Below are 17887 nucleotides of genomic sequence, written 5' to 3'. Positions count from 1 at the left end.
CCCCCCCCCCCACGATCGCATGTCGATTTGTGCTCTCTCGTCACGAGATGAGAATCCACCTGCATCTCTGGCGGAGCAACCTCCGACGCATTTTCTCACCCGCTCTGCCACCGAGGCTAACACGTTCGTCACGCGGCAGACAAAGTGATGTTATTAATTCTCAGCGCCGAAATTTAGCCGAACATCATCAACGCTACAAACGGTCGGGTGCCTGTATTCAAACCCACCACCCACCTGGCCACGTCAAGGGCTAACAGATACGTAGAAGTGATACTGCGCCTACAGCGGTGCACAAACAACAGAAAGACATTTATATTCTTGGTTCTTTCGGTAAAGTCACGTAGAAGGGAAAAAATAATAATTTTATTATTTCCCTTCTACGTGACTTTACCGAAAGAACCAAAAATATGAATCACTGCAAGTCCCGAAAGCTTTAAATAATAAAATTATAATTTTTTCCCTTCTACGTGACTTTACCAAAAGAACCAAGAATATGAATCACTGCAAGTCACGAAAGCTTTAAATCAAAAAAGACATTCGTGAATAACACTGCTCAAAAATGAAAAAAATATACATACAATAGGCGACATTTCAAGCAATGGCCCCCTTTCGCATACCACAGAGAGAGAGGGAGAGAGAGCCCAGAGAGATCTTAGAGAAAATGTAGTTAAAGGCCACACGATGCGGCACGACACACCATGGGGCCCCCCGAATGAAATGCAATTTTCAGAACGTTTCTAAGGTGAGCAGCCTCAAGTTGGCATAGCAACGATTACCCAGATTACCCACGAGTAGGCGGGTAACGGTTTGGGCGCGTTGACCATCGCAATGGGGAGGAGAGAGGGGTTAACCACACGACTGTTGCCGACGATGAGATTGTGGATTTGTTGTTACAGAGAGAAAGGGGGGGGGGGCGCGCTCGTAACCCCCCCCCCCCTCTTCTCACACAGCTTGAAGGGGGGGGGGGCGGCTCGGGTTGACATCCGCTCCTCGTGGGAGCCTCCCTCTTCCTTCCCCTGGACCAAACTCAAAGACAACAAGAGCACTCCCGAGAGCTGGGATGGTGCCGTGGCCTAGCGGTCAGCAAGGGCGCTGGAGTTGTAAAATCAGAGGACGCCGGTTTGTTGTCCTTCCGCCGCACCTCCGATTAGCATGGTTGGCTACGTACGGCGCGAAAGAAGTTCAACGGACATACACACTACTATACACTACGCTACAATAATACATTGAGAACTCCTTTCTATAAAACTGCTTTGTGCGTTTAGCTTGTTGTCCTTCCGCTGCATCTCCGAATAGCGTGGTTGGCTACGTATGGCGCGAAAGAAGTGCACACATATAAACTACGATACATTACACACTATACTACTACATACCTGTCAACCCCTTATCAGTGCCCTACCTTATTACAGACCAATTCAGACCTTATTGGTCACCCCGTGCCATTATAAATCTCAACGTTCATCCTACAGTTCCATAACAAGGGAGAAACACAATCAAAATGGACAAAACATAATTTTTTGGCCCGTATTGAAATGGCCGTACACCGTATGGATCTGAAAATGCAATTTCCCTGTACCAGAATACGGGTAACCCGTATGGGTTGAGAGGTACGCTACTATACGCTACACCACACCACGATACCACATTGAGAACTCTTTTCTTGAGAACCGCTTTGTGTTTAGTTTGTGGTCCTTCCCCCGCACCTCCGATTAGCGCGATTGGCTACGTAGGGTGCGAAAGAAGTTCGACGGACATCTCCCGGCGTGGCAGTTGTAAGAAAAGTGCAAGTGTCTTCCATGCCCCCCCCCACCCCCCGCTGCCACTGTCCAATGGGTACGCAGTGGTTAGCCACAACAGAACAATATTGCCTTGCCATATCTGCTCCTCTGGGTAAAACACTTTCTTTTTTTTCAGCCCATCAGCCACACCGCCTTCTGGGATTGCATAATCTCTGCAGCATGGCTTAAACGCAAGCAGCCTCTGGACCAGTTTTGACAAGCAGTGTCTCATCAGCAGCCAGGCTGGCTTGAACCAATGCCCGCGAGTTTCCAGACGCTGGTAGGCAAGGACCTGCTCCTGTTACATGCAGTAGGCTAGGCAGGGAGTGTGCGGCGAGGTAAAGTGTGGGTCCTCCGACCTCTCCCGAGACGTCTGGCAGGCGTGGAAAAGTAGGCCAAGTACCCTCTTCGGAGGGGCTCCAAGGCGCCTACGAAGTGGAGGCCCTTCTGCCAGCAGTGACGCGAGCGAGCGATTGCACGCTGGGAGACGTGACGAGATGGAGGTGGGGACCATCGTCCGATCGTTCGCAAATCATTACAACCCTGGGGGAGAATCAACCAGGAATGGAGAATATATATCGTTTCAATGAGGCTTCGGCCAGAACCACATTATGGAATTCATCGCTCACTCCAGCGTGACAAATTGCTCCCGCGGCCTTCGAACGTCGAGTGTACGTTGAACATTTGAAATTAATGGCCTTTATTTACCCACAAAAAGCCGGAAAGACTATTCTTTAGGTTGGGTCCGTGCATTCTTTTGGCCAGTTCCATTTAGAAACGTGCGTTTGGAAGTATTCAGCTGCTATAAATGTCCACGTGATTAAGCCACTTTTCGTTGAGCTGTCATTTGTGGCCAGGTCGCTTCTGAAAAAAGAGCTATATAGTTCGTACTCAGTGGGTCTTACCTGGTGTAAGAAATAACAATAGTATAGTCGAACAATGGGCATTTGGCTCTCTGGGGAGAAACCAGAAAGCCCAGGTAAAGCGCAGTACGTGGCGGTGCCGCTCAACGCCCGGCAAAGACGGGATTCATGCATCCATCGCTGCTGCACCGCCCACTTGCAGGATGGATCGTCACCTCGGCGGAATTTCTCACTCAATACTCTCCAGCTCGCCGGTGGACTCCAGCCGGCTGGCACTTCATAATAGCCACCGCCATTTAGCGAGAGGTACGCTGGATGTGGTGTTGCTGGGTGCACGTTTTTGTTTTTCAGGGTCGCCAACCCAGACAGATCCACCGGCTGAAATGAAGCCCTGGTCAGTTCTCCGGCGCGTTTTTAGGGTCGTGCAGCGTTTTGTTTGGCACGACGTCCGACGTTTTTGCTCCACGTGCCGGGAGCTTCTACAGGAACTTAAAATCTAAATCGAAGATGCTTCCAAACACACCGAAATGTCAGACGCGCCGAACAGCACGCGGTACAACCGGAAAACATCGGAGAGCTGCAGGGCATCGCTCCGACAAACACGATGCAGCGGTAAGCCCCTGTTGTCGCCAAAGCCCTGCAAATGTCACCGAGAACACAACCCACCCACTCCATGCCACGCCACGGCACACCGCTCTGACCTCCGTCGAAATTAACCGACATTGATTTTTCAAATATCAGCGGCGGCAGGCGGTCAGTCGGGAGTATGGCTAGCGACCCGCACAGCGCAAATATGCGAGCCCTCCCCTAGCAACGGCCGAATAATGAGATGCATCAGCCATCGCCACCCAACGCAGAAGCGCGGAGCGACACGCTCCATCTGCCGGCACGGAGGGAAATAGCTTTTTAATTATATATTAAATTTGCTCGCCTCCGGCTTGGCCGGGCAGACTTCCCAGGTCGTGAAAGGGGTCAACCTCAAGGCCGCCCCGTGCCGGGTCGATCGGTGAGCCCCGTTGCCCGTGTGATGCATCGACACGACAATGCGCGCCGACGGGACAGCGCTGCCCAAGATAATTCCCAATTGGACGCAGGCTGGCGGGGACGGATGGTCCCGTTGGCGTTGGCGGGGGGAGGGGGCGGAGGGGACGGCTGTGGTGGAGGTTGGGGCCCCAGAAGCGGTGCATTGAAACGGTGCCTCTCTGCGTCGTCATTGGCGGCGCTCTCGGGGTGCCCTGCACGGCGCTCGTCGCCGCGAGTCCGCGCCCCACCCACCCCCCCCCCCCCCCCCACCGGAGACGAGGAGTGATCGCCATCGTCGGTCAACTACAAATTATACGTAAACACGATTTTTGTTCCTGGGTAGTAAGTGTTATTTTCCAATTGCTTTTGCCTCAAAAGTACAGAAAATGGTTATTATTCCCCACAAACTTTGCTTTTGTGACCAGGACTTTACGTGACGGAAATACACAAATTCGCCCGTTGTCTCATTGAAAAAAGGTACATTTCAAAATATCACTGTCCTGGTCACAAAAGAAAATTGTGTGGGGAATAATAGCTTTTTTCTCTACTTTTGAGGCAAAAGCAATTGGAAAATAACACTACCCAGGAACAAAAAAAATACGTATTTATTTTGTTACAGTGTTACCACAGGGTGATCCTGTGCGTGTGCGTTGTGTAGGGAGTTGTGGGGGAACCGTGACGTCACGGTGGCCGGGCTGATTCATCGATTCGCTGCGGGATCAACCGCACCCCCCCCTCCCCCCCCAACCCCAAAGCCGTGTCAGTCATCAGGCTTGTTTGGCCATACTTCCCTACGCTGGTCAGTGCAGCTTGAAGGGAAGGCCCAGATATCACTGACGTGGCCAGAAATAAAATTACGGTGACAGGGTTCGGAGCGCGACTGTGTCGTGTGCTCTGCTACGTCCGAGGGAAGGGTGAGCCCAGAACCTGTTCAGGCGATACTCGCCACAGGATGTTATCCGTGGCCGGGAATTCAACTCGTGCGGTCTGGTACATTGTGCAGTGTGCCAACAACTGCGTCACCGCACCACCCTAAGGGGTACATTTAAATAGGGAAAAGGTAAAGGTGCAGCCCTGCAATTTCTCGCTCACGTCACTGAGAGAGCGCTCTACAGAGTCCTTCTGGATGGTATTTGGCCTACCTTTCAACTCTTCCGTGCTCTGGCCAAACTGCGAGTCAATCAACTGTGGCGTATCCTGGGTGGGCCAGTCTTGGAGCGGGCGGGCGGAGGGGGGGCAGAAGAATTTTAGAAAGTTGCCCCATTGTTTAATAAACTCCCACGTGGCCGTGAGATCGAACGAGCGACCTCTGCAATGCAAGTCCAGCGAGCTGAGCGTGACAATCGCCACGGTGCCGAGCGTCCCCCCCCCTCCCCGACGAGCGACGCCCGCAAGTCGACGAACACACCGCGCGCAATCGTTGAACGGCGCTAGTCGCGCCGTGCCGGCGAGAGACCTTCCCTGGACGGGGGTCGGGGATCGTGGCCACGGCGACTCGGCCGAGGGATGGAATTCCATGGCGCGAGCGTTCTTGACGTCGGCGCGAGAAAATGTTCGGCCGTGCCACGTGCACGCGCTTAAATTAACGTGGCAAAGAGACGTTGCTGCTACTGCATCTGCTGCACTGCGACTGCGTTTTTTCGAAAGCCCGGTATGACGCACACACGCACGCAGGAACACACACGCACGCACGGTAGTATTGCAGTGCTAGGCAGTGTCACGGCCTCGCGGCACATTGACACATTCGCGATTACACAAATACCACACCCACCCACCCAGGCACCTGCCATCCAACAACTTCTCTTAGACACGCCAGCCACTGCACGAACAGGACACCCCACACTTCAGCCCAGTCTCGACCAGACAAAGATCCCCCGTGCAGCCTTTAACAGACCGCATACGTAGGTACGTTGAACTTCTGTCGCACCGTACGCGAGCCAACCGTGATCAAATCGGAGGTGCGGGGGAAGGACAATAAATTTAAACGCAAAAATCAATTCTCAAGAAAGGAGTTTTCAATCTAAACTGCTCGGACAAGTGCTGTCAATGATCACCTATGACACGCGAAGGGGGGTGGGTGGGTGGCTAGCACCACGCCCGGCCACATGTCTCCCTAGAACCGATGTTTAATACACTGCATGAGCTACTCATTTCAGGCGGAGTCTACCCAGGGCGGGGCCCAGCGATGGCTCAGATAATTGTCACCGGTGTTGGCCGCGAACTGGAATCGAACTCGGGTCGGCAGGTTTGTAGCGCGGCGCGCTAACCGCTTCCCACGCGCACACACACACACCCCACGCACGCACACACACCCCACCCACGCACACACCACACACACACCCCACAAACGCACACAGACACACCCTACTCACGCACGCAGGCACACACCCTACTCACGCACGCACGCACACACGCCACCCACGCACGCACGCACACACGCCACCCACGCACGCACGCACACACGCCACCCACGCACGCACGCACACACGCCACCCACGCACGCACGCACACACCCCACCCACGCACGCCCCACGCACGCACGCACGCACCCCACCCACCCACGCACGCCCCACGCACGCACGCACACACCCCACCCACCCACGCACGCCCCACGCACGCACGCACACACCCCACCCACCCACGCACGCCCCACGCACGCACGCACACACCCCACCCACGCACGCACCACGCACGCACCCCACCCACCCACGCACGCACCACGCACGCACCCCACCCACCCACGCACGCACCACGCACGCACCCCACCCACCCACGCACGCACCACGCACGCACCCCACCCACCCACGCACGCACCACGCACGCACCCCACCCACCCACGCACGCACCACGCACGCACCCCACCCACCCACGCACGCACCACGCACGCACCCCACCCACCCACGCACGCACCACGCACGCACCCCACCCACCCACGCACCACGCACGCACCCCACCCACCCACGCACGCACCACGCACGCACCCCACCCACCCACGCACCACGCACGCACCCCACCCACCCACGCACGCACCACGCACGCACCCCACCCACCCACCCACGCACGCACCACGCACACACCCCACCCACCCACCCACGCACGCACCACGCACGCACCCCACCCACCCACGCACGCACCACGCACGCACCCCACCCACCCACGCACGCACCACGCACGCACCCCACCCACCCACGCACGCACCACGCACGCACGCACCCCACCCACCCACGCACGCACCACGCACGCACCCCACCCACGCACGCACCACGCACGCACCCCACCCACCCACGCACGCACCACGCACGCACCCCACCCACCCACGCACGCACGCACCACGCACGCACCCCACCCACCCACGCACGCACCACGCACGCACCCCACCCACCCACGCACGCACCCCACCCACCCACGCACGCACCACGCACGCACCCCACCCACCCACGCACGCACCACGCACGCACCCCACCCACCCACGCACGCACCCCACCCACCCACGCACGCACCACACACGCACCCCACCCACCCACGCACGCACCACACACGCACCCCACCCACCCACGCACGCACCACACACGCACCCCACCCACCCACGCACGCACCACACACGCACCCCACCCACCCACGCACGCACCACACACGCACCCCACCCACCCACGCACGCACCACACACGCACCCCACCCACCCACGCACGCACCACACACGCACCCCACCCACCCACGCACGCACCACACACGCACCCCACCCACGCACGCACCACACACGCACCCCACCCACGCACCACACACGCACCCCACCCACGCACGCACCACACACGCACCCCACCCACGCACGCACCACACACGCACCCCACACGCACCCCACCCACGCACGCACCACACACGCACCCCACCCACGCACGCACCACACACGCACCCCACCCACGCACGCACCACACACGCACCCCACCCACGCACACACACACGCACACGCACCCCACCCACGCACACACACACCACACACACCCCACCCACGCACACACACACCACACACACCCCACCCACGCACACACACACCACACACACCCCACCCACGCACACACACACCACACACACCCCACCCACGCACACACACCACACACACACACACCACACACACCCCACCCACACACACACACACACCACACACACCCCACCCACGCACACACCACACACACCCCACCCACGCACACACACACACCACACACACCCCACCCACGCACACACACACACCACACACACCCCACCCACGCACACACACACCACACACACCCCACCCACGCACACACACACCACACACACCCCACCCACGCACACACACACTACACCACACCACACACACACACACCACACACACACATCCCACCCGCGCGCGCACACACACACACAGCGAGACGGTCCTCCCTCTCTCTCGCCCCGTCGCAGAGTTTCTCAACCCCCCCGTGTCCTCGCGACGCCCTCGGCGGCATGGCTCTCCGGCGATGACCAACCATCCGGAACGGGCCGTGTGCCGTGGCTACATTTGCATGCGGACAGAGGTTTGGTGGCCGGTGAATGCGGAAAGGCGGAGGAGGACCGTTCGGGGAGGGGGGGGTGGTGGTGGAGGCTGACGTTGAGAAGCAGGACTCGACTGAACGCAGCACAGCCAACACCAACACACGTTAGACAGCACACCACCTGACACATCAACACCCCCATCTACAATGCATCACACCCTCAAATTAGACACAGGACAAGCACAAACACCCACATCCCAACACGACTTTGGCTACAAGCAACACACCCCCAGGCGTTTAGGGGCAAGTGCTGCACACGGACACACACAGATACACGGACACATCCGCACACCCTCCACTTGCACAGCTTTCCCCACTCACGCAATCGGGGCCCTCTGTTGAACACAACACAGGCGCACGCGACCCTTTCACAACTGCACAACACACTCATACGTGCCCACCGCTGCAAGGAGGTGGTGACCTTTTGTACACGCAGGAGAGTGTGGCCATCTCTTGGGTTATATCGCGTAAATGTGTCGTTAAAACCCGCCACCACCCGACACAGCCAAAGAGTAAGGGTTGTCACGTAAACAGAACGTGGCCAATTCGTTACTAGTCTAGCACACTGGGTTGTGTTGGAGAGCCAAGACACAACATTTACAATCAGAGTACGACGTTTCGACTAATTACGACAGCCAGATTTGGGTTTTAGCGACACATTTATATATTTACGCGATCTAACCCAAAAAGAAAAACCTCTATTATGGATGATATTGGTCGCGAAAGCCTGCCACGTGTTAAACTGCCATTTCTGGTGTTGACTCGCGAGGGGTGGGAGGGCTACCGTTCCTCTCGGCTCAAAGAGGACAGCAACCAAGTCGCATTCGCGCAAAGCTACGAGCATCTAGCTGCGGTGCAAAAAAAAACCACGAAAACGCCGGAGCGCGCGTGAACGCACACCGCGAGCGGTGAGCATGGCTCTCGAGTGCGCAGGCGGTGCGACTGCGCCGGCGACCCTACGATGAGCAGGAGGGGCCCCCGGGCGCTGGAGGGGCCATGGGTGCCGGGGCTATGGAGAAGGTGGGTCGGGGTCGCAGGGTGGGGAAATCTTTCCACGCACGAGCGAATGAACACAAATAATAATAGTCAACCGCGCTACGCCAGCGACTGAGACCACTGCGAAACAAACCGATACCACAACACAAAGGGCAACGAGCTCCGTCTCACTTCCCCTGCCCTAGCCGATCGCCATAGCCTGGCCCATTGGCGTGTTTGACAAATACAGTGCAAACACACGCGTGACCAACGACCCGGCATACCCCCCCCCTCAATCTCGACCACCGCGTCAAAATCGACTTGGCCGCGGCGCTCCTCCACTCCGCTCGCCGGACCGGTCGGAGAGGTGCCGGCAGTACCAAGCGCGCCGACGGCTCTCGCACGCCGCAGGGAATGAACGCCTCGCCGGCAAAGTTGCCGGCTTCAAGCAGACGAGGGGATTTGATTTAACGTCCCGAGCGTTGTTCGGCACGGCGCCCAACGTTTTGTTCCACGTGCTCCGAAGAAACTCCCGGCGGCACGTGGAGTGAAACGTCGGACAACGCGCGGAACAACACGCAGCGCAGCCCGTGAAACAACCTGGGCAGCGGGGCCAAATTTCTCACCGGATATTTTCCAGGCCTCACCCAGCTTAAATATACGCTGCCAAGCTTGGCGGTGTTCATTCAGACGCCGTCTTTCCGACAGACCTGTTCTTCACCCGAGAACGGCTGCTTGCGTTGTGGCCGAAACGTCGTGAGAATTGTATTATTTTATTATGTTTTATTTTTATTTTTTTATTATCTCCCACCTACGTGACTTTAACGAAAGAACCGAGAAGAAGATTTTCCAGGCCGTTGGAAGAGACCGGAGTAGATGGCACGTGACCACAAATAGCCACATCCCGTATCGAGAGGAGGTATAATGGATGTGGTGTGCCGGATGTGGACATTTTCTCCAGGTCACCGACCAAAGATCGACCCCCCACCCCCCGGGTGTCTGGGTCATAACCCAACTACGGTGCCGCCAATGCCGGTCGGGAAATGAATCTCCCCGCAAGCACGAATAATACGTCACATTTATGTGTGTGGCCAGGTAAGAAGATCCCGTGAACCATAGGAGGGAAACACGACAGAGATGCCCACCGTGGAAACGGCAATGAGATCTGCCATGTGTGTGAAATCGACCTTCATAGCTCATCAAATTCCTCCAGTCTAAATAAAGACATTTGATTCGGTGCTGGATGGATGATTGCTGCTACAAGAGACCATGAGATATGGCAATGACTTGATGGCTTTCATCCAGCAGTGGAAAGAACATGACTGACAATGAAGATCCACATTGAGACCCTAGTGTCTCGGTTTAATAACTATTTTTTTTTATCAATCTTAATTCCAGCTGCGCTTTCAGAGCAGTGCAAACCACAGAAGTACATTTTTATCGGCATGCTACAAATGCCAAACTTTCCCACTTGCTCTGCTACAGACAAGAATGTTTGTTGCATGGCAATGAAACATATCCATCTCTCTCGCTTCTGAAAACTGGAATGTAGCCCAATTAAGTGGAAAACAACGTACATTTTTTAAATCTTTTTGTGTGCGAGTGGAGTCACTGATGACCAGGCTGAGAACACCAACTCGCTACACTTGAGAAACCGGTTTTATTACAGGAGGCTGAAAAGCTGGATTCGAACCCAGGATCACCTGGGCCACTGTTTTTTTTTTTGAAACAGATCAGGGAATTGTCCGTGTTCCCGATTGGACGTGTATCAATATCATGGCCGATCATGATATCTAACCTATAATAAAATGGGTTCATTTAAATCCTGCAGCCACTAGAGGCACTACACGTATGACAATGGCAACATTATTTAACCATCCTTTAATCTAATCATGAACTTGAACCGTGAGAATGCTTTATAATGAAGACAAACGTTTTCAAAAAGGTACCCTGCAAGTTTCCTGCTCATGCCACGGATGGTGGAAAAGTCTCTACTAGAGGGAGCTTTCGAGTGCCCCCCTGGAGGCTATTTTGGCCTTCTATCCACACTGGCCAGAAGCCTCGTAGCAAGGTGGAAGTACCCACACTTTACCGTACCACACGTGACCAGCCTATCGACTTAACCGTGGTGAACTCCATCACACCGCTGGGTGGACAGAGATGGGAGGCGGTGGAGGGGGGAGATTTAAGAAACTAGCACCGTCGTTTCAATCGCCGCGCCAGGAGATGGAATCGAACCGGCGACCTCTGGATTGCGAGCCCAAAGCGCCGACCGTGACGATGAAGTGCGACTGTGAAATCGAGACGGTGAATGACCACAGAGCGGCGTTCGTGACAGTCTCGGGGCATCGCTGCTAAGCCCACGGGGCCAGCACTATCCGTGTTTAAAAAATGCTTTTTGCGCCAGAAATGGTTTTTTTTTGTTCCAAGTTAGTGCCAGTCACATGGGCCCCATTCCTGCCTCGTAAAAAAAAAACCCACATCAGTGGGCTCATTAAGGCGTCGCTAATCCCCCACGAGGAACCATTCTCCAAGTCCACGCGCCCAATTAGTGACCCCACCAGTCAGCCCCCGGTGGCCACAAATCAGCTGCGAAGATGAACATACAAGGGCACGAGGTCTGGACAAGGGGACCGGACAAATCCACACGAGTCCAGCAGTGGCTAAGTGAGCCCTGCCTCCACAGCCGTACACACACACAGTGTAAAGCCAACTATGCCCTGTACAGCCATATAAACTGGTGGGGGCAAGTGCTATTAGCGAGCACCTACCGAGGTCTGCACGGCGCAAGAGGGAGTGGTGTGGCCAGGAAACACGCCCCACCGCATGCATCTCTCCACCGCTGATTTTCCCACACCGTGTCAGCTAGTCATTTATGGTTGAGTCGACCTAGAAGAGGCCCAGGGCAGTTTCTGATGCCAACTGCTGCTGATACACTCAGTTGGACAGCGAGAAAAGATTTAACGATGTGTTTACAAGGTTAGGTTTGGGAACCAGATGAAGCCGAAGATGTGGGATTGGGCAAATTCTCACCAGGCGAGAACTGGATGTAGCAAGTACTGGAAGGACGGATGTGGGGTAAGATTCAGAGAAACAGAAAACAAAAGAAAGCTGATTTTTCGATTTAAAGCTTTCGTGACTGCAGAGATTCATCTTCTTGGTTCTTTCGGTAAAGTCACGTAGAATGGAAATAATAAAATAATAAAAATAAAACATAATACAAATAATTCTCACGACGTTTCGGCCACGACAGACCTGTTCTCCACCTGAGGACGGGCTGCTTGCGTTGTGGCCGAAACGTCGTGAGAATTATTTTATTATGTTTTATTTTTATGATTTTATTATTTCCATTCTACGTGACTTTACCGAAAGAACCAAGAAGCTGAAAAGAAAGCTGCTTGACAATTTGAAGGAAGGAAGGAAGGCGAGAGAGAGGCCATGCAGTGAAGTAAGAAAGAAGATCAAGATCACAGACCACTAAAAAAAGGGAGAGCCACCACCCAACACAAGCCCTGGCCAGGAATCCAACTTGGGCTGCAGAGTTTTCGGCACGGTACTCACTCCGGACCCACAAACTATGACCCGTCAGCTCTCAATCAACACACGCATAACACATCTGTTAGATTAAAACGACCCTAAAACAGTGCTGTAAAAACTTACTTTTAATAAATCCATAAAAGCAGTGAAGTTGCGTTTTATGGACCAAAATAAAGTTGCGCAATGGGCAGTGTAACACCACGCGGTTGTCTTGTGAAAACATAATCGTCGTCCTATATCTGCAAACACGTTTCAGCAGAGAGCTTTCCACGCACCACAGATGCACAAGGGGGTTTCTCCATCGCCGATGACGCGAACGACCGTGACTGGCCAGTGACCCACCCGTGACCCGAGCAGACCTGCTGGCTGACCTTTGACCTTGAGAGATGACCTGCTGCTTCTTCTGCCGATGCCTCCCTCGGTGCGCTCAGCCGCACCTGCAGCTGTCTGAGTCGGTTCTCTGGCGAGCACAGGGAGGGGGGCACGCGGGGTGGGTGGCGGAGAGGGCCGTCAGAACCTCCAGGGAGAGGTTGGCACTCTGTCCGAAGGTCAATCACCTATCGACGACGGAGCAATGATACGAGGCGCGTACCATCAGCACGCATGCGTATAAAAATGTTGATGGAGGCAGTTATGGGTAGTTTCTGAGTCGAACGCGGATGGAAAAACCAGAGATAGGCGACGTCGCGTGTGATAATCCACGTCGAGTACTGTACACCCAAAGTGCGGGAGGACACTCTAGTCTAGGTCGCTGTGTTCCTTATCTACGTTGTGTTTATTGCAGGTGGATTCTGGATATACGGACCACGCCTAGTGCCTTCATCGATTTCACAACAGGTGCATCATCATCGTCGCCATCATCATGACATTATCTACACAGCTCCAATCATCAGTGAATCCATCTGCGGTGCATCACGTGGGACTAAAACCCCCCAGAGAGAATGCCATAGCCTGTTCAATCAACCTGGAGCCTACGGAGTCTCCCATAGACGTGTTAACCAGGCTCGAGTTTGCTCGGCTTGTTTTCTTTTTAACTAAAGCACTCTGCGCCCGCGTGCCCTGTGGCTCTCAATCTCAAAGTGGATTGTGGTGCTGTTTTGCTGCATAAAGCACGGGCACAATGGGAGACAAGGCATGTCTGTGTGCGTGTGTGTGTATAGATGTGTGGGGAGCGATAGTGTAGCGGTTAGCGCTACGCTGCGCTATGAACCCGGTGACCCGAGTTCGACGATTATCTGAACCGGTCCTGGACCTCCCCTAGGTCGACTCAACCTCAAATGAGTACCTGGTGCGGTGTGTAAACATCGCCACTAGGGAGACAAAGGCGGTCGGGCGTGGTGCTGGCCAGCTACCCCCTCGTGTACCGTTGCGGCCTTCATAGGTGCTCGCTAACAGCACTTGCCCCTACAGTATTTAAGGCTATACGGGGGATCTTTGTCTTGTAGCATAGCGGCGCAACGGTCAGCGCAGTGTTACGAATCCGGCGGGCTACCTGGGTTTGATTCCCGGACACAGCGAGCAATCAATGGCGAGTCATATCCGAACCAGTCTTGGGTCTCCCCCCTAGGTCCACGTAGCCCTTAAATTACGAGCCCCGAGTACTTTGGTGCCAATATCAACACCGTGGGAGCAAGGTGGCCAGGCGTGGTTCTGGCTACCCCACCCCCCCCCATACAGAGATCATAGCTGGCTAAGGTGTTCGCTAACTAACAGCAGCTGGCCCAACAGCCCGCCGTGTCGACTGCACGGGGTCTATTTGGAAATGAGATTCTATTCCGGCAATATGTTTCAGGAGCTCGGCGTCTCTCTTTCTCTCTCTCGAGAGAGAGAGGGCTTCGAGAGGCACAAGTTCGTGTGGTTTTGCGGTGCCCCCTGCGTTGAAGGCGCGCAGATCACACAGTGGGTTTTAATTTGTGCCGCCCGCATAGTTTGCGTGTCCACATTCACACAACTGTGGCTCGTATTTTGGTCACGCATTTATGGGTCTCTACGAATCTATCGATCTGTATGCATCTACGCGAGTGTCAATGCGACTTGATGTATCTCTGGGTATACGAATCTCGACGTTTATCGAGGAGTCTATAGGTCTCTATGTATCTCCGATATGTAACTTCACGCATCTGTCCTGGTCTACGTATCTCTGTGGGTCTCTCTGTATAAACGGGGGGCAGGCTACAGTGGCTTAGTTTACAGTAAGTGGTCCATGGAACTGGCTTGCATGGCTACAATCGCACTGTGGCTTGATTTGGCAATGCCACACGGCGACACAAGGTCGCGAAAGTGGCAGAAAAAAAATCAACAATTCGCAAAGTCAACTCGGCTTCAACAAACCGAGGAAATCCTGGCGATCGGCTCTGCCTGATAAGCGCGAGGAATTAAAAACACAATCATCACCCACCCAACCACTACGACAAAGACCGCATTCACACAAAGCACACACAAAGATCGCCCGTGTAGCCTGTAACAGACTGTTGGGGCAAGTGCTGTTAGCGAGCACCTATGAAGGCCGGAACGGCACACGAGGGGGTGGGTGGCCAACACCACGCCCGGCCGCCTTTGTCTCCCCAGTTTACACACCGCACCAGGTACTAATTTTAGGCACACACACCACACAATATATACACACACACACACAACACACAGCGTGTACATCACAACCTACACACAACACGCATCACAACCTACACACACACCGTGTACATCACAACCTACACACACACACACCGTGTACATCACAACATACACACAACACGCATCACAACCCACACACAAACACACATCATGTACATCACAGCCTACACACATACACATCGTGCACATCACAACCCACACACACACCACAACCTACACACAGCATACAGACATAACTACACACACGGCGTGCACATCACCACCTAAACTAAACGATGTATTTTATGTATCTTACCAGGCAAGGCCCCACTGAGCTACGCAGCTCTATTTCAGACGCGACTTGGCCACAAATGAGAACTCAACGAAGTGGCTTATCACGTGGAAATGTACAGCAGGCAAATACTCTGCGTGATAATTGTTTTTTTTACCCTTCTATCTGGCAACAAAACTGACACCTTTTTACAAGGAGTCATGTTTGCATAGACCGCAATACCTGCAGTCATAATGCAAACAAAAGACATAACTCTGATAATGTATGCACTGTCCTTGAAGTTGATTGGTCCACACCCGAGACAGCTTTCCTTAGAGCCTAGTCTCACATGGGTTGGACCAGATGACGCCAAAAGGCATTTTGGCGTCATTTGGTCCAACCCATGTGAGACTCTGTGTGATGTTGATCATAAAGGTGGAGGGGAAAACCCGGACGAGCTGGAGATAAATCCACGCGACCACGGGGAGAGAGAGACACCGCAAACACCAAATATACAGCAGCAGCAGCAGGCGTCAGGGTCGGGATGGAACCCACGACCTGCTGCATACCAGGCGAGGTAGTTAACATCTCCTAGCCACCGTGGGCCCCTTACACACACACAGCGTGCAAAATAACAGCCAACACAAAGACAAATATCCCCCGTATAGCCTTAAAATGTTATTGGGGCAAGTGTTGTTAGAGAGCAGCACCTACGAATGCCGGCACGGCACACGATGGGGTGGGTGGCCAGCACCACGCACAGCCGCCTTTGTCTCCCTAGTTGCACCAGGCACTCGTTTGAGGCCGAGCCGACTTAGGGGAGGCCCAGGACCGGGACAGTCACACGCACACACAAGTGCCTTTCCACGCGAGTCAGTCACTCATGCTAGGAATGACGCCTCTGCTCTGATTCACCAGCACCGCTCACCACTCACACCCGACGCTGCTCACTAACGCAGCACACTGCTAGTTCGTCTAACGATGCACACTCGTGGTGCTCACCAATACGCGTAACACTGCTCACCGCCGCATCTAACGCTGATCATGAACACGCATGCAACTTCTCACGAACACACCTAACACTGCTCACTAACACACCTAACACTGCTCACTAACACACCTAAGACTGCTCACCAACACACCTAAGACTACTCACCACCACCACCCAAACAGCGCTCCCACCCAACCCCGGGCGCCTTCTGACCCCCGCGCGAGACGCCCGAGCCCCACACGACACTCACCAGGCTCACCACGTGACACTCACCGGGGCTCACCACGTGACATTCACCGGGCTCACCACGCACGTGACACTCACCACGTGACACTCACCGCGCTCACCACGCACGTGACACTCACCACGTGACACTCACCGCGTTCACCACGCTCACGACACTCACCACGTGACACTCACCGGGGCTCACGGCACGCGACGCGGCGCAGCTGTTGCACGGGAGACAATCAATTAGCTCCGGCCCGGTGACGCAACGGTGGCACGGACAGACAACGTGTGAGACAGAGAGAGAGACAAAGGCGGGCCCGGGGGGACAGGCAGAAGGGGAGGAGGAGGAGGGAGGAGGAGAGACGCAAGAGGCGCGGGGTAAGATAGGCGAGAGACGAAGGCGGTGCGAATTCGAGTCTCTGCTGCTCGGCGTGTGGAGCGATGCCTCCGCTGCTCCAGATCAGCACCCCCCGCAAAGGCAGCCGGCACCTCGACTCGAGAGAGGGCGGAAGCGAGGCACTCCCTGCCCCTCCCCTCTTATCCTCCCCCTGGCTCCTCCCTCCCCCTCTCTCAGACTCCGCAACCTCCACCTCCTCATCCACCTCCTCATCCATTCTGCCTCTCTCATGCCGATGTCTCCTCCTCCTCCTCCATCATCTCCTCTTTGCCTTCCGATGGCTCCTGCATCACACCGCTCTCTCATCCATCTCCCCACTCCGAGCTCCCCTGGCTCCCTCTGCCATATTTCCCTGGATACCTCCTCCCTGCCATGCCCCCCCAGCCTTCCCTGCACCCTCCCGTCTCCCACTCCGAGCATTCCCTGGCCGCCCTTTCCTCCCTCCTGGCTCCCATCGGCCTCCTGGTCACCCTCCCTGCCTCTGTGTCATGCCTCCACCCTTCCCTAGACCCCCTCTCCGACCATCCCGTCACCTCAGTCTCTCCTCGCACGCTTTTCCTTTCATTCCCTATCCCAATCTCTCTCCTCCTCCTGTCCCCTTTCGATTTCCTCCATCTCCACTGTCTCCCCATCCCCCCCCTCTGGT

The 17887-nt window shown here is 55.1% G+C and overlaps 1 protein-coding gene across 3 annotated transcripts in view; it reads right to left on the bottom strand.

The window, feature by feature from the left end:
- Positions 1-17362, bottom strand: part of RAB27A (RAB27A, member RAS oncogene family) — a 29423-nt gene extending 12061 nt beyond the window's left edge. Inside the window, exons 1-2 of one of the 3 annotated variants that reach the window (XM_078612587.1) lie at positions 17037-17362; positions 13104-13204 (exon numbers count right to left, since the gene is read on the bottom strand). The gene's annotated coding sequence lies outside the window, so the exon portion shown is untranslated. The remainder of the gene's footprint in view (positions 1-13103; positions 13205-17036) is intronic. The other 2 variants (XM_078612586.1, XM_078612589.1) reach the window with 2 other exon arrangements.
- Between the last annotated feature and the right edge of the window lie 525 nt (positions 17363-17887).

Source organism: Lampetra planeri, chromosome 39 (assembly GCF_965212315.1).
Source record: "Lampetra planeri chromosome 39, kcLamPlan1.2.h2, whole genome shotgun sequence".
In the NCBI taxonomy this organism is placed as follows: Eukaryota; Metazoa; Chordata; class Hyperoartia; order Petromyzontiformes; family Petromyzontidae; genus Lampetra; species Lampetra planeri.
This window is presented reverse-complemented; position numbering and strand designations above follow the sequence as displayed.